This window comes from Lontra canadensis, unplaced genomic scaffold (genome assembly GCF_010015895.1).
Source record: "Lontra canadensis isolate GAN:19392208 unplaced genomic scaffold, GSC_riverotter_1.0 scaffold2, whole genome shotgun sequence".
NCBI classification, from domain to species: Eukaryota; Metazoa; Chordata; class Mammalia; order Carnivora; family Mustelidae; genus Lontra; species Lontra canadensis.
The window spans coordinates 32946360-32962196 of record NW_022630996.1 but is presented as its reverse complement, the minus strand read 5'-3'; the positions used below and the strand labels follow the sequence as shown (position 1 = coordinate 32962196).

The 15837-nt window shown below is 39.6% G+C and overlaps 1 protein-coding gene and 1 long non-coding RNA gene across 6 annotated transcripts in view; one reads left to right on the top strand and one right to left on the bottom strand.

The window, feature by feature from the left end:
• Positions 1 to 15837, bottom strand: part of LOC116875745 — a 104489-nt gene that overhangs the window by 23540 nt on the left and 65112 nt on the right. The gene's annotated exons all lie outside the window — the stretch shown is intronic.
• GPR141 (G protein-coupled receptor 141) overlaps positions 9484 to 15837 on the top strand; it is a 52071-nt gene continuing 45717 nt past the window's right edge. For 2 of the 5 annotated variants that reach the window (XR_004384268.1, XM_032871351.1), the window contains exon 1: positions 9484 to 9736. The gene's annotated coding sequence lies outside the window, so the exon portion shown is untranslated. Of the gene's footprint in view, positions 9737 to 10771; positions 10811 to 11131; positions 11322 to 15837 lie in introns of those variants that run through there. The other 3 variants (XR_004384269.1, XR_004384267.1, XM_032871342.1) reach the window with 3 other exon arrangements.

The following is a 15837-nucleotide window of genomic DNA, read 5'->3' as shown; positions in this document are numbered from 1 at the left end:
TCCGCCATGTGTGATCTAGGGACTGCTGCTTTTCTGCACAGGTACCCACTGGGTTTGTATCACCTCCTGGTGAACATCCTGGTCTTCATGGTGTCCTGTGGCTACTCCAGACTCCATCACCAATGCACTAATTCACAGGGCTAAAATCACAATGGTTAATGAGTCTGGAGCAAAAATGAAGACCGTGCTCATGTACTCACTCTGTGTTGCATTTTATCTACAGTCTGGGAAGCCACACAATGCTACTTGTGCCCAAGTGTTCCTTGTAGAGATTTTTACTCTCCATAGGATTTAGAACGAGACCCATGGATTCAATCTTAGGAAGATACTTGAAGTGGCATCCCATTGGCCCATTTTCAGCCTTTATATATCCATCTAAGCGTGCATGTACAGCCTCCTTTTTCCTCTTAAACCAAAGGAAGAGCACTAGTGTAGGTGGATGTATGGGAACAGATGTTCTGCAAGTGCTGTTTGCTAGTCATGATCAGGGCTGAGTTTCAGCACTGGTGTAGACTCAGCTTAAACTGGTTGCCCCTATTGTCCCCAAAGCTGTTTCTCCTAACATGATTCTATTTTTACATCTCGTTAATATTTCCAACTTGTGTATTAACTTTGTGGCATGCAGGAACCAACTAAAAAAGCAAACAGGACACATGTTGCTTGTCCTCTCTAGAGTTCTAGTCCCTAACACTTGGGGCTAGAGCCTCCTGTCCAGAATAGTTTCTGACTATGTGAATGACCACTTGGGAAAATGCCTCAGGCTAGAGGAAGGGATTGCATGAGAATGCAGTAAGGAAACCGCATTGGGAGGCAGTGGTGTTTTAATTCTGAAGCATTAAAGAAATTGTTAGCTCTGGGGATAGAGTGACATTAAAAACAATATAAGTCCTGAAATCAGAGATACTAGGTTTAGAATCCTGGGTTGGTTTTTTTTTTCACTTCAGTTGAATTCAGCAAACACGCATTGAGTGCCCATTGTATATATAAGCCACTGCTAGGCACCAGTGACAGAGGTGAATAAACTATTATCCCAAAATGATAGAGTTCAAAGTCTAGTTGGGACAAATCACTTTAAAATAGGCAAAAATAGACAAAAGGATGTACTTGGTCTAGTACAAAATTTCCTATTTATTGAAATTAGATCAAGTTAATTGAAAGTTCTTCAGGCTTAATTGAATTTCTTCATCCATAAAATTGATGACCCTAATACTTTAAAAGATTATTTTAAGATTTGGAAAAATATATGCATATATATGTGTGTATACATATGCACACATATACTCACAGAAACAGAGAGAGAAAAAGAGGGAGAAAGAGAGAAAAAAAATGGTAAGTAAATCCACATATTTTTACCAAGATTCTCCTTTTGTTAACAAGGTTAAAAAACCTCTTGGAACTTATGCTTTAAGTTGAAGCCTGCAGCATTTTCATCTATTCTCTTCTGTTCCAACTACACTGAAAAATGTAGTTTAAAAGAAATAATTCCTAACAGTAATGGAAAAACATGAAAGTCTGCTATCAGTGAAGCATAAGTCATAAGGTGTTGCAATGATGAAGGAATCCGAGCTAAAAGAATACAACCCAAAATACAAGTCGGAGACAAGTATCTCAGATGGAATTCCTTCCTCCCCAAAGAGAAATTTTATTTTATTTTAAAAAAGAATTTATTTATGTATTTGGGAGAGAGAGAGAGAGAGAGAGAGAGAAGAGAGCATGAGCTGGGGAAGGGGCAGAAGCAGAGGAAGGAGAAGCAAGCTCCCCCCTGAGCAGAGAGCCCAGCACATGGACCCACCCCAGGACCCTGGGATCATGACCTGAGCAGAAGGCAGTCACTTAAACAACTGAGCCACCCCACCAAAGAGAAATTTTAAAGTCCGATTCAACAAATGCAAACAAGAATCAGGGTAACTCATTAAAGGTCTTCCTTCAAAAATAGCTAGGCTAGCCGGGCCTGCTGCCTCTCTGCTCACACTGCCCACCAGGAAGAGCCCTGGGGAGACTCTGAGATGGACCCAAAAGCAGAGCAAAGGCAGCAATAAGGCTGTACCTTTCGGGACAGCCAGGAATTAAAAATGGCAAAGGAACAAACAATAGACACCAGACTTTACCCCTAGATTAAAGCCAAGGCATGAGTTCCTGCAGAGACATTTCTGAGGGAAGCTCTCAGAGAAGCATCTGGGTAATAGGAGAAATGGGAAACACTCTTCTAATCATTTAGCCTTCTGCACTCTGTCCAGCCTCATCCCCAAACTCCCCTCTCAAAAAAACAAAAAACAAAGCAAAACAAAAAACAAAAAACCACAGTCCATAGCCAGGACTTCTAGTCACAGCAGGGAAATAAGAATTTTTCTTTGGGGAAGAAAATACAGACTTGTGACCAACAAAGCGTTACGTTTAAACCCTCAACTCAAAATAGTGACATAGAGTTTTAAATTTTCAAATATTTCAAGAAAACTAATAACATGAAACAGAGGCACCAATATCATGAAAACACAAGAAATACATAAGGGTGCAGAGTTAATGGGGGGAAACAACAACAACAAAAAAAACATTAACAAAAAAGGATTTGTAGCTCTTATAGATCAAGACAAGAGTTCTTGGAAATTAAAAAGAAAAGAGAAGATTGCAAAGTAGACATGAGAAAACACAAATTAGCGGCCTAAGAGATTGAAAGAGGAGTCTCCCAGAACTGATTGCAGAGAAGAGAGTAGGAAGACACAGTTGGCAGAGGTCGGCTCTGACCGCATGCAGAAAAATTGTTGTCTGGGCACTGCTACCACCAGCAAAGCCAGTATTCGCTTTGCATTTGAGAAGCTGGAGTCCAAGCAGGGGTTTGAGACTCCAGTCAGGTTTTAGTATTAATATGGTTGGCTTTGTATTTCACAGAAATTCATTTTATTTCACGTTATTTCCTTCCCTATGTTACGTCTTTATGTCTAAGATAATAAGTGCATGAATCTGTTTGCCAGTGTGAAAGGAACACCAGCCTCTACCATCTCATTGTTCAAAATTCTCTTCTAAGGCCAGTGAAGCAATGTGTGAGATGGATGTGAAAGGCCTCCTGACGTGGGCTGTTTCTAAATATCTTCCGGTGGGTGGCTATTTGTAAAATCGATATAATCTGGAACTTAAAATAGGTTTCCTGTACCTGGTACCTATTGAGGAAGGGAAAGCAAACTCAAAGTCTTGGCTGGGGTGGATAACTCATGATGGATATAAAATGCAGATGTTGTGTTTTATTAGGGAAACTGTTAATTTTATGATCGCAACTCTGGACTGTTTATACCATGAAAAACTCATAGAGAAGCTTGCCATAATTTCATACCTTACAGATGTCTCCGCAGATGTTATGGGAGTGTTATGTAAGATCATTAGAGCAGAGCTGGTTGGATTGTGTGTCCCCCAGTGAGCTACCTGCCAAGTTAGAGACTTTTCTGAACCTATGTCCCTGAGATAGGTTTTATCTGAAAGAATGTTCTCTGATGTGATAAATACGTGCTTTCTCCCTGACTTTCCTTATGTGAATAAAGGTGATTTCTTTTTCTTCTGGCAAAGTTCTCTAAAATGACTATGGCACAGACAGTTTGAAAATAGATTTATTATTCTTGGGAGCGGTGGATATCCAAAATAGGGGTCAATTTATTCTGGGACATCTTGAGCAAAGGGATGGGAAATTGCTTAGGAGATAGGTTTCAAAATCTATAAAAGTGTAAGTTTTTAAAAGCCCACATTTAATGAGATCGTTTTGTTTATAATGATTCAGTTACGGTAAGAATTGTTGACTTGCTTAATGACACCTTAAAATTTAAAATGAGTGAGGAAACAACTTAGAATTCATTTCAGAACAGTGTCCTTCAAGATTATAACTGGCTACAGGCACTCACACTTGCAAGCAATCTGTAGTCACTCAGGCAAATTCCTGAGGAGCCTGGGAAATTTTATGCTCTGTGGCTATCAAGAGAACAATCACGAAGCCCACTATGTACCAGTTGAAGAGATGAGTCTTTAAGTTCAAAAAGAAATTTGAAAAATATTAAGGCCAGCATTCAGATGAGATGCTTATTCTGGAAAACATTTTAAACTAAAGGTTCTATCCAATTTATATACTCAAAGACAATCCAGAGGAAAAACATTTTTTTTTTTTCCAACCAGGTGAATTTCAAAATACCTATACCTGTTCTCCCACAGTCTTCCTGGGCAAGAAGAAAGAATGGCAGTGCTTTACTGAAATGTCTGAGGTGGCCCAAAGAGTTTAACAATGGATGGGTGCCTGAGTGGCTAAGTGCCTGCCTTCAGGTTGGGTCATGATCTCAGGGTCCTGGGATCAAGCCCCGCATCAGCTCCCTGCTGAGCAGGGAGTCTGCTTCTCTGATTGCCCTTCCCCACCCCCACTTGTGTGCTCACCCCTTGCATAAAAATAAATAAAATCTTTTTTTTTTTTAAAGTTTAACTGGATCAAGGTTCCAATGATTTGAAATCTTCAGCAGTCTGAAAATAAAACTGATGCATAAAACTCGGTCTTATATAACACTCTCTAGAATTGCTTCAACATTTGTTTGTTCTAGAACTCTGTGGCTAATTACAATTTTTTCTGTTAATAACAGAAGTTCACAAAGTACAGGTCACAGGGCAAATCTGGCCTGCTGCCTGTTTTTATAAATAAAGTATTATCGGAAGACAGCCATTTGTGAATTTCTTCTGACTGCTTTTGACTTAAAACAGCTGATTTGAGTAGTTGTGGCAGAGCTCATAGGGCCCTCAAAACCTAAAATATGTACTATGTGGCCATTTACAGCAAAAGGTTTTTAACTCCTACCTAGAGCATCCCATAACATGACACAAGCTTCCTGAAGATGCTCATCTAAATGAAGGCATAAGGGGGGTGAACATAATTGTGCTACAAAATATGAATGAGTGTATCAGTGTGGATAAAACTCAAACCAAAGTAAACTTTGTTGTGAGCCCAGCCAAGCAAAGATCCGAAAGCCTGCTGGGTCACTACTGTCTAACCACCGGAGACACTGACCATATTATGGGGTGTGCCCACAGATATCCCAGTCCATCGGCCCCACAGCTGTAGGAGGTTTAATCCTCTGTCCATCTACATGGTTGTCAAGCAGCATCAGCCAAGACCAGATCACACCACTGAGGAGATGCTCCTTGGGCTGCAGCAGGAACCCCGACATCATGAGCATCATTTTTCGCCAAGTCCCACCCAAGCTGGTGAGTGACGGTCCTTTCTGCACCATTACCATCAGGATAAATGTTGACCAGGACGGAGAGATATCATTTAGATTTGTATTTTCAGAGAAGGTGGAATATTTAATAAATAGAAAAGAAATGTGACTTAGCTCAGAATAGAGGTGTAGACTGATAGGGAGCTCCAGTTTTGTGTGGAGCTGGTATCAGATCTTAGAGGCTTGTTTTGAAGGGACATGCAAGGTGACTCAACATTCCCGCTCCCTGAGCACTGAGGAGTTTTCTGGAACGTGGGATTTCCATGCTAGAGCTAGGCAAGTTCTGGGCAAACCAAGAAAAATTAATTACCCTGGGGCCATCGCTCTTCAAAGGAAAGTTGTGGAGCAGAGTGAGGTCAGCATCAGGGCGGTGTGACCTGTTCCTCCCCCCAACCCTTTTTATTTACAACTAACTGGGCATCCGAACCGAACAAAAGTGCCTCCGCACAGAACACCAGGACGCCTGGGAGATGCACCCACGTGCGCATCCGAAAGTGGGTCGGGAGGACCTCCGAGGACGCTGTGTACCGGACAGAGTCTGAGGACGGCCCACCCCCACTTGCTGCTGTCCGGAAAGAGGGAATCTAGAGAGTACGCAGCTGGGCGCTCTCGGGAAATAGAGAATTTGGGGAGGACCTGCCCGCCTGCTGGGAGAAACTGACAAGTCTTTAGAGCGAGACACAGACAATTCTGCAGTCAGAGGAAAGGGAGGAACGGCTGAGGCAGCCCCGCCCCCGAGAGCCAACATGGCACCATGCTGGGATCGTGCTGGTGGCCGCGCAGCCGCCACGACAGTGGCTACCGGTCAGGCGAAGGAGGCGGCAAGTCAAAGTGTGGAGCGTGGACAGCGCGGTAAGAGTAACCAAAAACTTGTGCTATAGCACCACCTCCTGGACATGAGAAGAAAAGCTTCTGATTGCCCGCCTGTTGAACTGTTAGAATCCAAATAAGTGCAGCCTGCCATAGAAAGGAGTTCTAAATGTGACAGCAGAAGCACATTTCATGAAACACTATGAAAAGTCACAGTAATATGGTGTCACAAAAAGAAGATGACAATTCTTCAGCTACTGAATTCAAGGACATCGGATATTGCAATCTAATCGATAAAGAATTCAAAATTGTTATGGAGAAGAAACTGGTGGTTGCCAGAGGGAAGGGAGGTGGGGATGGGCAAAATAGGTAAAGGGGAGTACAAGATGCAGGCTTCCAGTTATGGAATGGATAGGCCATGGGAATAAAAGGCACAGCATAGGAAATAGAGTCAATGATATCGTAATAGCGTTGTATGGTAACGATGGTGGCTAGACTTCTGAACGCAGAGTAACTCACAGAGATGTTGAAACACGATGTTGTACATTCGGCACTAATGTAACATTGTGTGTCAACTACTACTCAGATAAAAATTTTTAAAACAAAAAACAAAAATCCTCAAGTAGCTGTTAGGAACAAATTCAATAAACTATAGCAAATGCAGAATGGCAATTAATTCAATAAGCCCAAGAATAAAATTAATGAACAGAAGGACTACTTTACCAAAGAGATTGAAGTTTTTTTTTTTTTAAAAAAACCATGAAACAGGGTCGCCTGGGTGGCTCAGTGGGTTAAGCCTCTGCCTTCGGCTCAGGTCATGATCTCAGGGTTCTGGGATTGAGCCCCGCATCGGGCTCTCTGCTCAGCGGGGAGCCTGCTTCCCCCTCTCTCTGCCTGCCTCTCTGCCTACTTGTGATCTCTCTCTGTCAAATAAATAAATAAAAATCTTTTAAAAAAACATGAAACAAATTATGGAACTGAAGGAGTCAATAGATAAGACGAAGAATGCATTAGAAAGCTTTGGTAATAGGGCAGATCAGATGAAAAAAAAAGAGAATAAACAACCTAGAGGATAGGAATTTAGAAATTATTCAGGTGGAAAAGGAGAGAGAATTACAATTTTTAAAAAGTGAAGAAATCCTACGAGAACCATTAGACTCTTAAGAGAGTCAATCTAAGAGTAAAGGGTAACTAGTTAATAATACTCTATTGCATGTTTGAAAGTGGCTTAAAGAGTAAATCTTCAAAGTCCTCATCACAAGAAAAAAAAACTTTTGTAACTATGTATGGGGTAGAATGTTAACTAGACTTTTTGTGGTGATCATTTCACAATATGTACAAATATCAAATCATTATGTCGTATATCTGAAACTAATAGAATGTTATATGTCAATTATAACTTGATAACAAATTTAAAAATAAAAAACAAGTAAAATCATGAATGATGGTATTAGATAAACCCAATTCATATTTAAGTTTTCTTATAAAAACACCCAATTTAGCTAGCTATTTAATTGCCTGAGATGACATGTAAGAGAAAACAAATATATATAATTATATGTTTACAGTTATATATTTAATATCATTATAGCATGTTAAAACCTTGCAGTCCTCGGGCTCCCTGGGTGGCTCAGTTGTTCAGCATCTGCCTTCGGCTCAGGTCATGATCCCAGGGTCCTGGGATCAAGCCCCACATCAGGCTGCCTGCTCAGCAGGAAGCCTACTTCTTCCTCTCCCATTCCCCCTGTTTATGTTCCCTCTCTCTCAAATAAATAAATAAAATCTTAAAAAACAAACAAACAAAAACCTTGCAGTCCTTTCCTAATCCATATCATTAATGGGAGATAAATTACAATTAATTTAGTGTTGACAGTTTAGCAATCTGGATGACTATGTTTCTAGTAATGGGGAACTGGAGGAGCAACTGTAGGTATTTACTAATTTTACTTACATTTCCAGGAAAGAAGAAGCAGAGGCTCTTTATATGCTCCACTTTCTGTATTGACCATGGAGAGAGAAGTGTGAGTAAGTGAAAATATAGCGTTTCACACCTCTCAATCAAATTGTCATGCACAGATAGGACACTTTTGGATGTGACATTAAAGACTACATCTAATGGACATAATGATGGCCCCATCTTACAGGGTTACCTGAGGACTATATAAGATAATGTGAGGAAAATACTTATTGGAGGCGTAAGTATTCAACAGATGCTAGCTAATAGGGTTATTAATCATAATCATTAAAGCACCTCTAACATAATACCAAGTTATCACACTATTTGTTAACAACAGTCTTGGGAAAGTTACCACAATTTTTCTGAGTTTTCTTTCCCATCTATAAAATGAGACTAATGACTCCTACTCTCAAGAATTGCTGAGGGGATAATATTGTTTAAAATTATGAAATTCTTATTTATTTATTTAAGATACAGCTGACATATAACCTTATGTTAGTTTCAGGTATATAATATAATGATTTAGTATTTGCATATATAGTGAAATTATCAGCACAATAATTCTAGTTAACATCCATCAAACACGTTACAAGTTTTTTTCCTTGTGATAACTCTGAAGATTTACTCTTCTAGCAACTTTCAAATATATAATACAGTATTAACTGATTTCATCATCTGTACATCACATCCCCAGGGCTTATTTATTTTATACGAAATTCTTAATATCAGCCTGGCACATAGTAAGCACCTATACATCCATTGATCCAACAATCCAAACATCCATCTATCTACCCACTAAGCAAACATTTATTGAGCACATGCAAAGTGTTTTTGTGCTATTACGCTAAGTGTTAGTCAGTCATTGTAGATAAATCATAGTCCTTAATTTCATAGACTTCATTTCCTGTTACACTGTAAACAAAATGTGGATTTTGACTTAAACGTATGACTTTATTATGGTAGATAAATCAAGGTTTTTATTTACAAGTTGGGAATGATAACAAATGAGAGATCGTGCGTGAATGGGAAGACTTGTGTACTATGGCAAAGGAGCTCAAAAATAAAGAGATATCATCTAGCAGAGTACTGATCAGTATATTAATAAACTCATCCTCTAAGGGGTGCCTGGATGGCTCAGTAGGTTAAGCATCTGACTCTTGATTTTGGCTCAGGTCATGATCTCAGGGTAGTGGGATCGAACTCCACGTCGGGCTCCGTGCCCAGCAGGGAGTCTGCTGGACATTCTCTCTCTCTCTTCCCCTCCACCTGCTGGCATGCACACACACTCTCTCTCTCAAACAAAAAACCCTTTAAATAAATAAATAAATTCATCCTCTAAGAAAAATGCACTGTAGAGGTACAGTAAACAAAATGAGGACTGAGACATAAGTGTTGAGTAAACAGGAAAATATGGGATGATTTTTTTTCTTTTGATGAAAATGAAACTTCAGTGGCAGCTAAAGTAAAGACCCACTATAACTGTCTCGTAAGTTTCTCTGTCAAGAGCTGGCCATTCTCAGGAGAACTGTGAACTTCTCACTTGAGAAGTAAGGGTTAAGGAACCCAGGAAGCCATCAGGGATGATGAGCTCCAGGCGAGAGCTCAATCAGGCATGGAGGCTACCTGGAACAAAAGAAGTCAAATCCACCCTTCACTACAAAAAGCAAGCACAGAGTCCTCAACGGGAGACAAAGCAAAACAGTCAAGAGGCAAGTGTATTTAGGAATGGAAGGTAAGCAAAGATATTAAGGTTAAGGTCAAGAGAAAAATGCCTAAAGCTATTTCTGTAAACAGGATCAGGATGCTTAAAGCTTATAATTAGGTGTTGGCTTGACTTAACCGGAATAAAGGTTTTTCCCTGGTGATTCAGTTACTAGATCAATGTGTGTGTAAATTACTCGTGAATAAATACATGGAATTGTTCCCCTGTGTGAGAACTTCCTAAGTTATAATATCATTAGATTTCTTCTCTCTAGGAGTGTGGTCTCCCAAAGTGCTGGGCCTCCTGCTCCGCTTCTGGAAAAACAATTCATTGCTTTAAAATAGAAAACTTGAGTCCTGAGAATTACACAGGCCTTGAATCTAGTCCTTTGCTGGGAGGAAGTATAGATCTGAGGTGTCTTCATGTTCCTCCATACAATCCATTTGTCAACCCTGCGTACTCTGGAGAAGCCAAGTGAGTGCTGTCACTTATTCTGGCAACACTTCAGAGTGGAGCCCCAGTCTATACATCAGGACATCACCATCATCGCCGTCATCCTTGTTGTTGTCATCGTCATCTCCATCCCTTGTAATGATATTTCTTTACAGGTGACAATTTTTTTTTAAATAACTAAATATAGTGTGTGGATGCATTCAGTGGTGCAAACCTTGGGCCTCTGGACTGATGAGGATGTTTGATGGTCTCTTTCAGAACATTCTTTATGGGGAGTTTGAAATTCTTGGAATGCCTTAACAATCACACAAATCATAAAAGAAGCAAATTTTTAAAAATTCTGCCATAGAGGCACAAGCATTATCCCACTGTCTTAACTGGTAAAATGAGGCTCAGTGAGCCTATGTGGTCTAAAGACACCTAGTTTACTAGGTAAAAGAGAGGAACTTGAATGCAGCTGAATTTCCAAATCTTTGCATTCTACTGCAAATGCAGAGTCCACATCTTAATTCATGTAGCTGGAAAGTTAAGTTGTGACAGGGATATTTGCCCAGGTGACCTGAAATGAAGGTGAGCAATATCTATTGACATAGATATGTGGTTTTTATCTAGGCATTTGGCAAGGTCGCTGTTGGCAATACCAGCATTCTGGACACACAGGCTGTATGATATTTGGAGAATAACATTGCCGAAGGACACTCATGAACAGACTGGTGCTCAAATGAAAACTTTTGGAAGGGCAGAGACCTTGAACTTCCGTTCTGTTGGACAACTTGAATAAAGGTACAGTGGTCATTTTTAGGATCTAAAAAGTTCTGAAAAACCCTGAAGCAAAATAAAATTTAGTGAAGATCAATGCACAGGTCTTCTTCTCTTGGTTCCAAAAGCACAGATGGGAGGAGATATGGAGGCAATTCTTTTTTAAAAAGCACCACATAAAGAGATATCATTTCATAGGTCTGAGCACACCGAAGGCATATGCTACAGTTCTGGATGAACCCCTAAGAAGAAAGAATTGAATAAACTGAAGGATATTGAAAGCAGAGAGGCCAGCAGGGTGGAGGAACTCAGAGCCACACCACACAAGAACATTTTTTTAACAGATCACAGCCCCAGGCTTGGAGAAGAGAAGATTCCAACTGGACAAGGCAAATGTCACCAGGTACTTGGAGGGCTACTGGGTAGGAAAGGGATGAAACGTTTTCTCTGTGGCCATAAGGGGGGGGGAATTCAAGATGTGGGTAGATAGTAGGGTAAGACATTTCAGCTTGTAAGCAGTGAATCATTTTAAATGTCAGTACTGTCACAAGAGGAGCAGGCTGACTGGATGATTACTTGGAAGGATGTTTCCAGTAACAGTGGGTTATCTTCAAACACTGCGATTCTGAGCTTCACAGATCCTTCTCCTGCTCTTTAAATATTTGACATGATGTCATCCCCAGCATCATTTTTACACAGGGTCCCAATATCGGAAATCATTCCTTTTATGTGCTTAAGAAGATTCTGAGTGCCTGCAGCAGAGTTCAAGTAGAGTTTTCTTTGCATATTGTTACAATAGGTAAGAGCTGGAGGCTCACAAATGCCACATGCAAGTTTGTTCTAAACGAGCTCCCAAAATGGATATGAAGCTGATTGTTTCGGCACTTATTTGACTGGGGATGAAGCCCTGGCCAAGCATATTTCAGAGTAAGGAAGAGAATGTGTTAGCATCAAACCTAGGAAAAGGAGCAGTAGCAGGCAAGTAATTTGGAAAAGAGAACATTCCATTTAAAGCCTCAAGGGAGAAAGGAGAATGTTGGCTGAAGTCTTACTTGGAAACAATAGAACTGTGAAAATAATTAGTGTTAAACAACTTATAGCACTGCATTTCCAGCATGGGTCCTTTTTAAAAACAAACTTTTCTTGTTTTAGTATAAGCTATAGACAGAAAAGTGCAAAAATTATAAGGGTAAAACCAGATGAATTACCACAAAGCTGGCACATTTGAGTAACCGCCACCCAGATCAAGAGATAGCACAGAAGTCCTCCTTCTTTCAGTCACCGCTCCTCCTTGTGACTTCCTATAACAGTTTTGTCAGTATTTAAATTTTATATAAAATGTAATCACTCATTGACTTCTCTGTGTCTGGCTTCTTTATATTAATACAGTGTTGTGCTCGCTTTGGCAGCACACATACTAAACTTGGAATGATATATTAATACAATGTTTGCAAAATTCATCCATGTTCTTGCATGTAGCATTACTTCATTCATTTTCATGGCAAGAGCAATCCTATACATTCCACATTTTTGCTTTTGTAATGTGTTTATTTTTGATTGACCTCTGGGATGGTCCTATTTGGACTGTTCTACATACTTCTGTTAAGAGCATTCCTGTGGCTATCTGGTATATGCACACATACGCATTTTCTGTTGGGTATGTACCTAGGAATGCAACTGCTGGTTCATGAGATGTTTTGTATTTTCAGCTATAAAAATACAGCTCTAGTTTACTGCTTTTACACTCCCTCTAGCAGTGTATGAAGATTCTATTTACTCCACATCCTCTGCAACACTTGATATTCAGAGTCATTAAACTGTATTTAAATTTTAAATTTTTTTTTAAAGATTTTATTTATTTATTTGACAGACAGAGACACAAGCAGGCAGAGAGGCAGGCAGAGAGAGAGGAGGAAGCAGGCTCCCCGCTGAGCGGAGAGCCCGATGTGGGGCTCCATCCCAGGACTCTGAGATCATGACCTGAGCTGAAGGCAGCGGCTTAACCCACTGAGCCACCCAGGCACCCCTAAATTTTAAATTTTAATTGTGAGGTATTAACTTCTATTTAAATTCCAGCTATCTGGAGTGTAGTTAGTGGCATTCCACTGCAGTTTTTATTTGCAGTTCCCAAATCACTAATATGTGTTTATTGGGAAATCTTTTGCAAACTGCCTATTTGTGTATTTTGTATATACAACTTCATTGCATTATCTTTTTCTTGCTGATCCATATTTGATACAGTTTATGAACTATAAAAATCTGTTCCCACCCCATGATTTGCACTTTCACTCTCTTGATGATGTCTTTGCTGGGCATAAAAATCTTATTTCAATGTAGTTCAGGTTATCAGTATCTTTTTAGTGATTAGTGGTTTTTGTATTCTAAGAAAAAAAAAAATTTCTTTCTCTATCCCGAGGTCATAAAGATACGCCTCTTCGTTATATTCAGAAGTCTTATTATTTTACCTTTCACATTTAGATCAACTTTTTTAAAGATTTTATTTATTCATTTTTTTTAAAGATTTTATTAATTTATTTGACAGACAAGTAGGCAGAGAGGCAGGCAGAGAGAGAGAGGAGGAAGCAGGCTCCCCACAGAGCAGAGAGCCTGATGCAGGGCTCAAAAAAAACTTTTGATACCTGGTATTTTATTTTTTCAATTAATTTTATTTATTTTTCTAAAGATTTTATTTTTAAGTAGTATCTATAACCAATGTGGGGCTTGAACTTGCAACCCTGAAATCAAGAATTTCATGCTCTTCCAAATGAGCCAGCCAGGCAACCCAATACCAGGTATTTTAAATCTTTCAATTATGTCCCTTTCTTCATTGTTTTTGACATTTTAGACCCTTTACATTATCATACAAGCATCCAAATCAGTTTGTCAGTTTCCACAGAAATGCTTAAGTTTTGATTAGAAGTACATTGAATAGGGGTGCCTTGGTGACTCAATCGTTGGGCATCTACCTTCAGCTCAGGTCATGATCCCAGGGTCCTGGGATCAAGCCCTGCATTAGGCTCCCTGCTCGGCAAGAAGCCTGTTCTCTCTCTCCCCTGCTTGTGTTCCCTTTCTCACTCTCTCTCTCTGTCAAATAAATAAATAAAATCTTAAAAAAAAAAAAAAGGAGTACATTGAATAGAGATAAAGCAAAAAACATACTCTTCTCTGTAGAGAACAGTTGGTTACCAGAGAGGTGGGTGGGGGGAATGGGTGAAATTGGTGAAGGGGTTTAAGAGCACACTTAATTTGATGAGCACTGAGTAATATATGGAACTATTGAATCACTCAGTTGTACACCTGAAACTAATATAACACTGTATGTTAACTACACTGGAATTAAAATTTTAAAAAAGAGAGACGCATTGAATATAAGTAGTTTGGGGGAGAAATGACATCCTCACAATACTGAATCTTTTTATATGAAAGTAAAATATAGTCTTCCATTCATTGAGGTCTTTTTAAATTTCTCTCAATATTATACAGTGTCCCACATAAAAGATTTACTGATCTTCTGAAAGATCATTTTAATGTTCTTTGATGCTAATTTAAATGGTATTTTAAAAATTATATTCTCTGCTTGTGTGTTGCAAGTGCGACATGCAAGTGATTTTTGCAAATTAACATATAACAGTTTGGTTTGCTAAATTAATAAATGTATTTGAATAGTGTGTCTGTACTCTTTGGAATTTTTATGTATAAAATCATGTCACTTGCAAATAGAGACAGTTTCCTTCCTTTCTTCCTTCTTTCCCTCCTTCCTTCCTAATACTTATACCTTTTTGAGGATTTTATTTCTGTAGTCTCTACACCCAATGTGGGATTTGAACTTACAGCAAGATCAAGAGTCACATGCTCTACCTAACCACTGAACCAGCCAGCCACCCCTCCAGTATTTATATCTTTTATTGATTCTCTTGCCTCATCACACTGGGTTATGATAGTTTCCATAGTGTAGTGGTTGGTTATCACATTCGCCTCACACACTGGGTTATGATAGATGGTAGATTAGAATACCATATTGAATTGAAGTAGTGGCAGAAGGCATCCTTTACTTAAACCTGGTATCAAGAGGACAGCCTTCAACATTTCTAAATGAAACATGATGTTTGGGGTAGGATTTTGTAAATATCCTTCTATTCTTAGTTTGTCGGCTTTCTTTCTTAAACTCGTGGATGGGGGTGCCTGGGTGACTTAGTTGGTTAAACATCCAACTCTAGATTTCTGCTCAGGTCATGATCTCAGTGTCATTAGATGGAGCCACTCATGGGGCTGAGTGTGGAGTCTGCTTAAGATTCTCCTTCCTTCAGCCCCTCCCCCACCTGCTCAAGTGTGTGCACTTTCTCTCTTTAAAAAAATATGAATAAATAAATAAAAACATGGATTGATGTTGATTTTTTAAATATTTTATTTATTTATTAGACAGAGATCACAAGGAGGCAGAGAAGCAGGCAGAGAGAGAGGGGGAAGCAGGCTCTCCACTGAGCAGAGAGCCCGACTCGGGGCTTGATCCCAGGACCCTGAGATCATGACGTGAGCCGAAGGCAGAGGCTTTAACCCACTGAGCCACCCAGGCACCCCGATGTTGAATTTTATTGATGAATTTTTTTGGTGTCTATTTGAGATGATCATATGATTGTTCTCCTTTATTCTGTTTATGTTTGTGAATTGCATTCAATTTTCATGTTACACTATCTTGCTTTCCTGGAATAATTGTCACCTGGCCATAATAGATGATCATTTTTAAAAAGATTTTATCTATTTATTTGAGAGAGAGAGAGAGAGAGAAAGAAAGAGAGAGAGAGCATGAGTGGGGGGAAGGGTAGACAGGGAGAGAGAGAATGTCAAGTGGACTCCCCGCTGAGCACAGTGTCTGAGGCAGGACTTCATCTCACCACCCTGAGATCATGACCTGAGCTGAA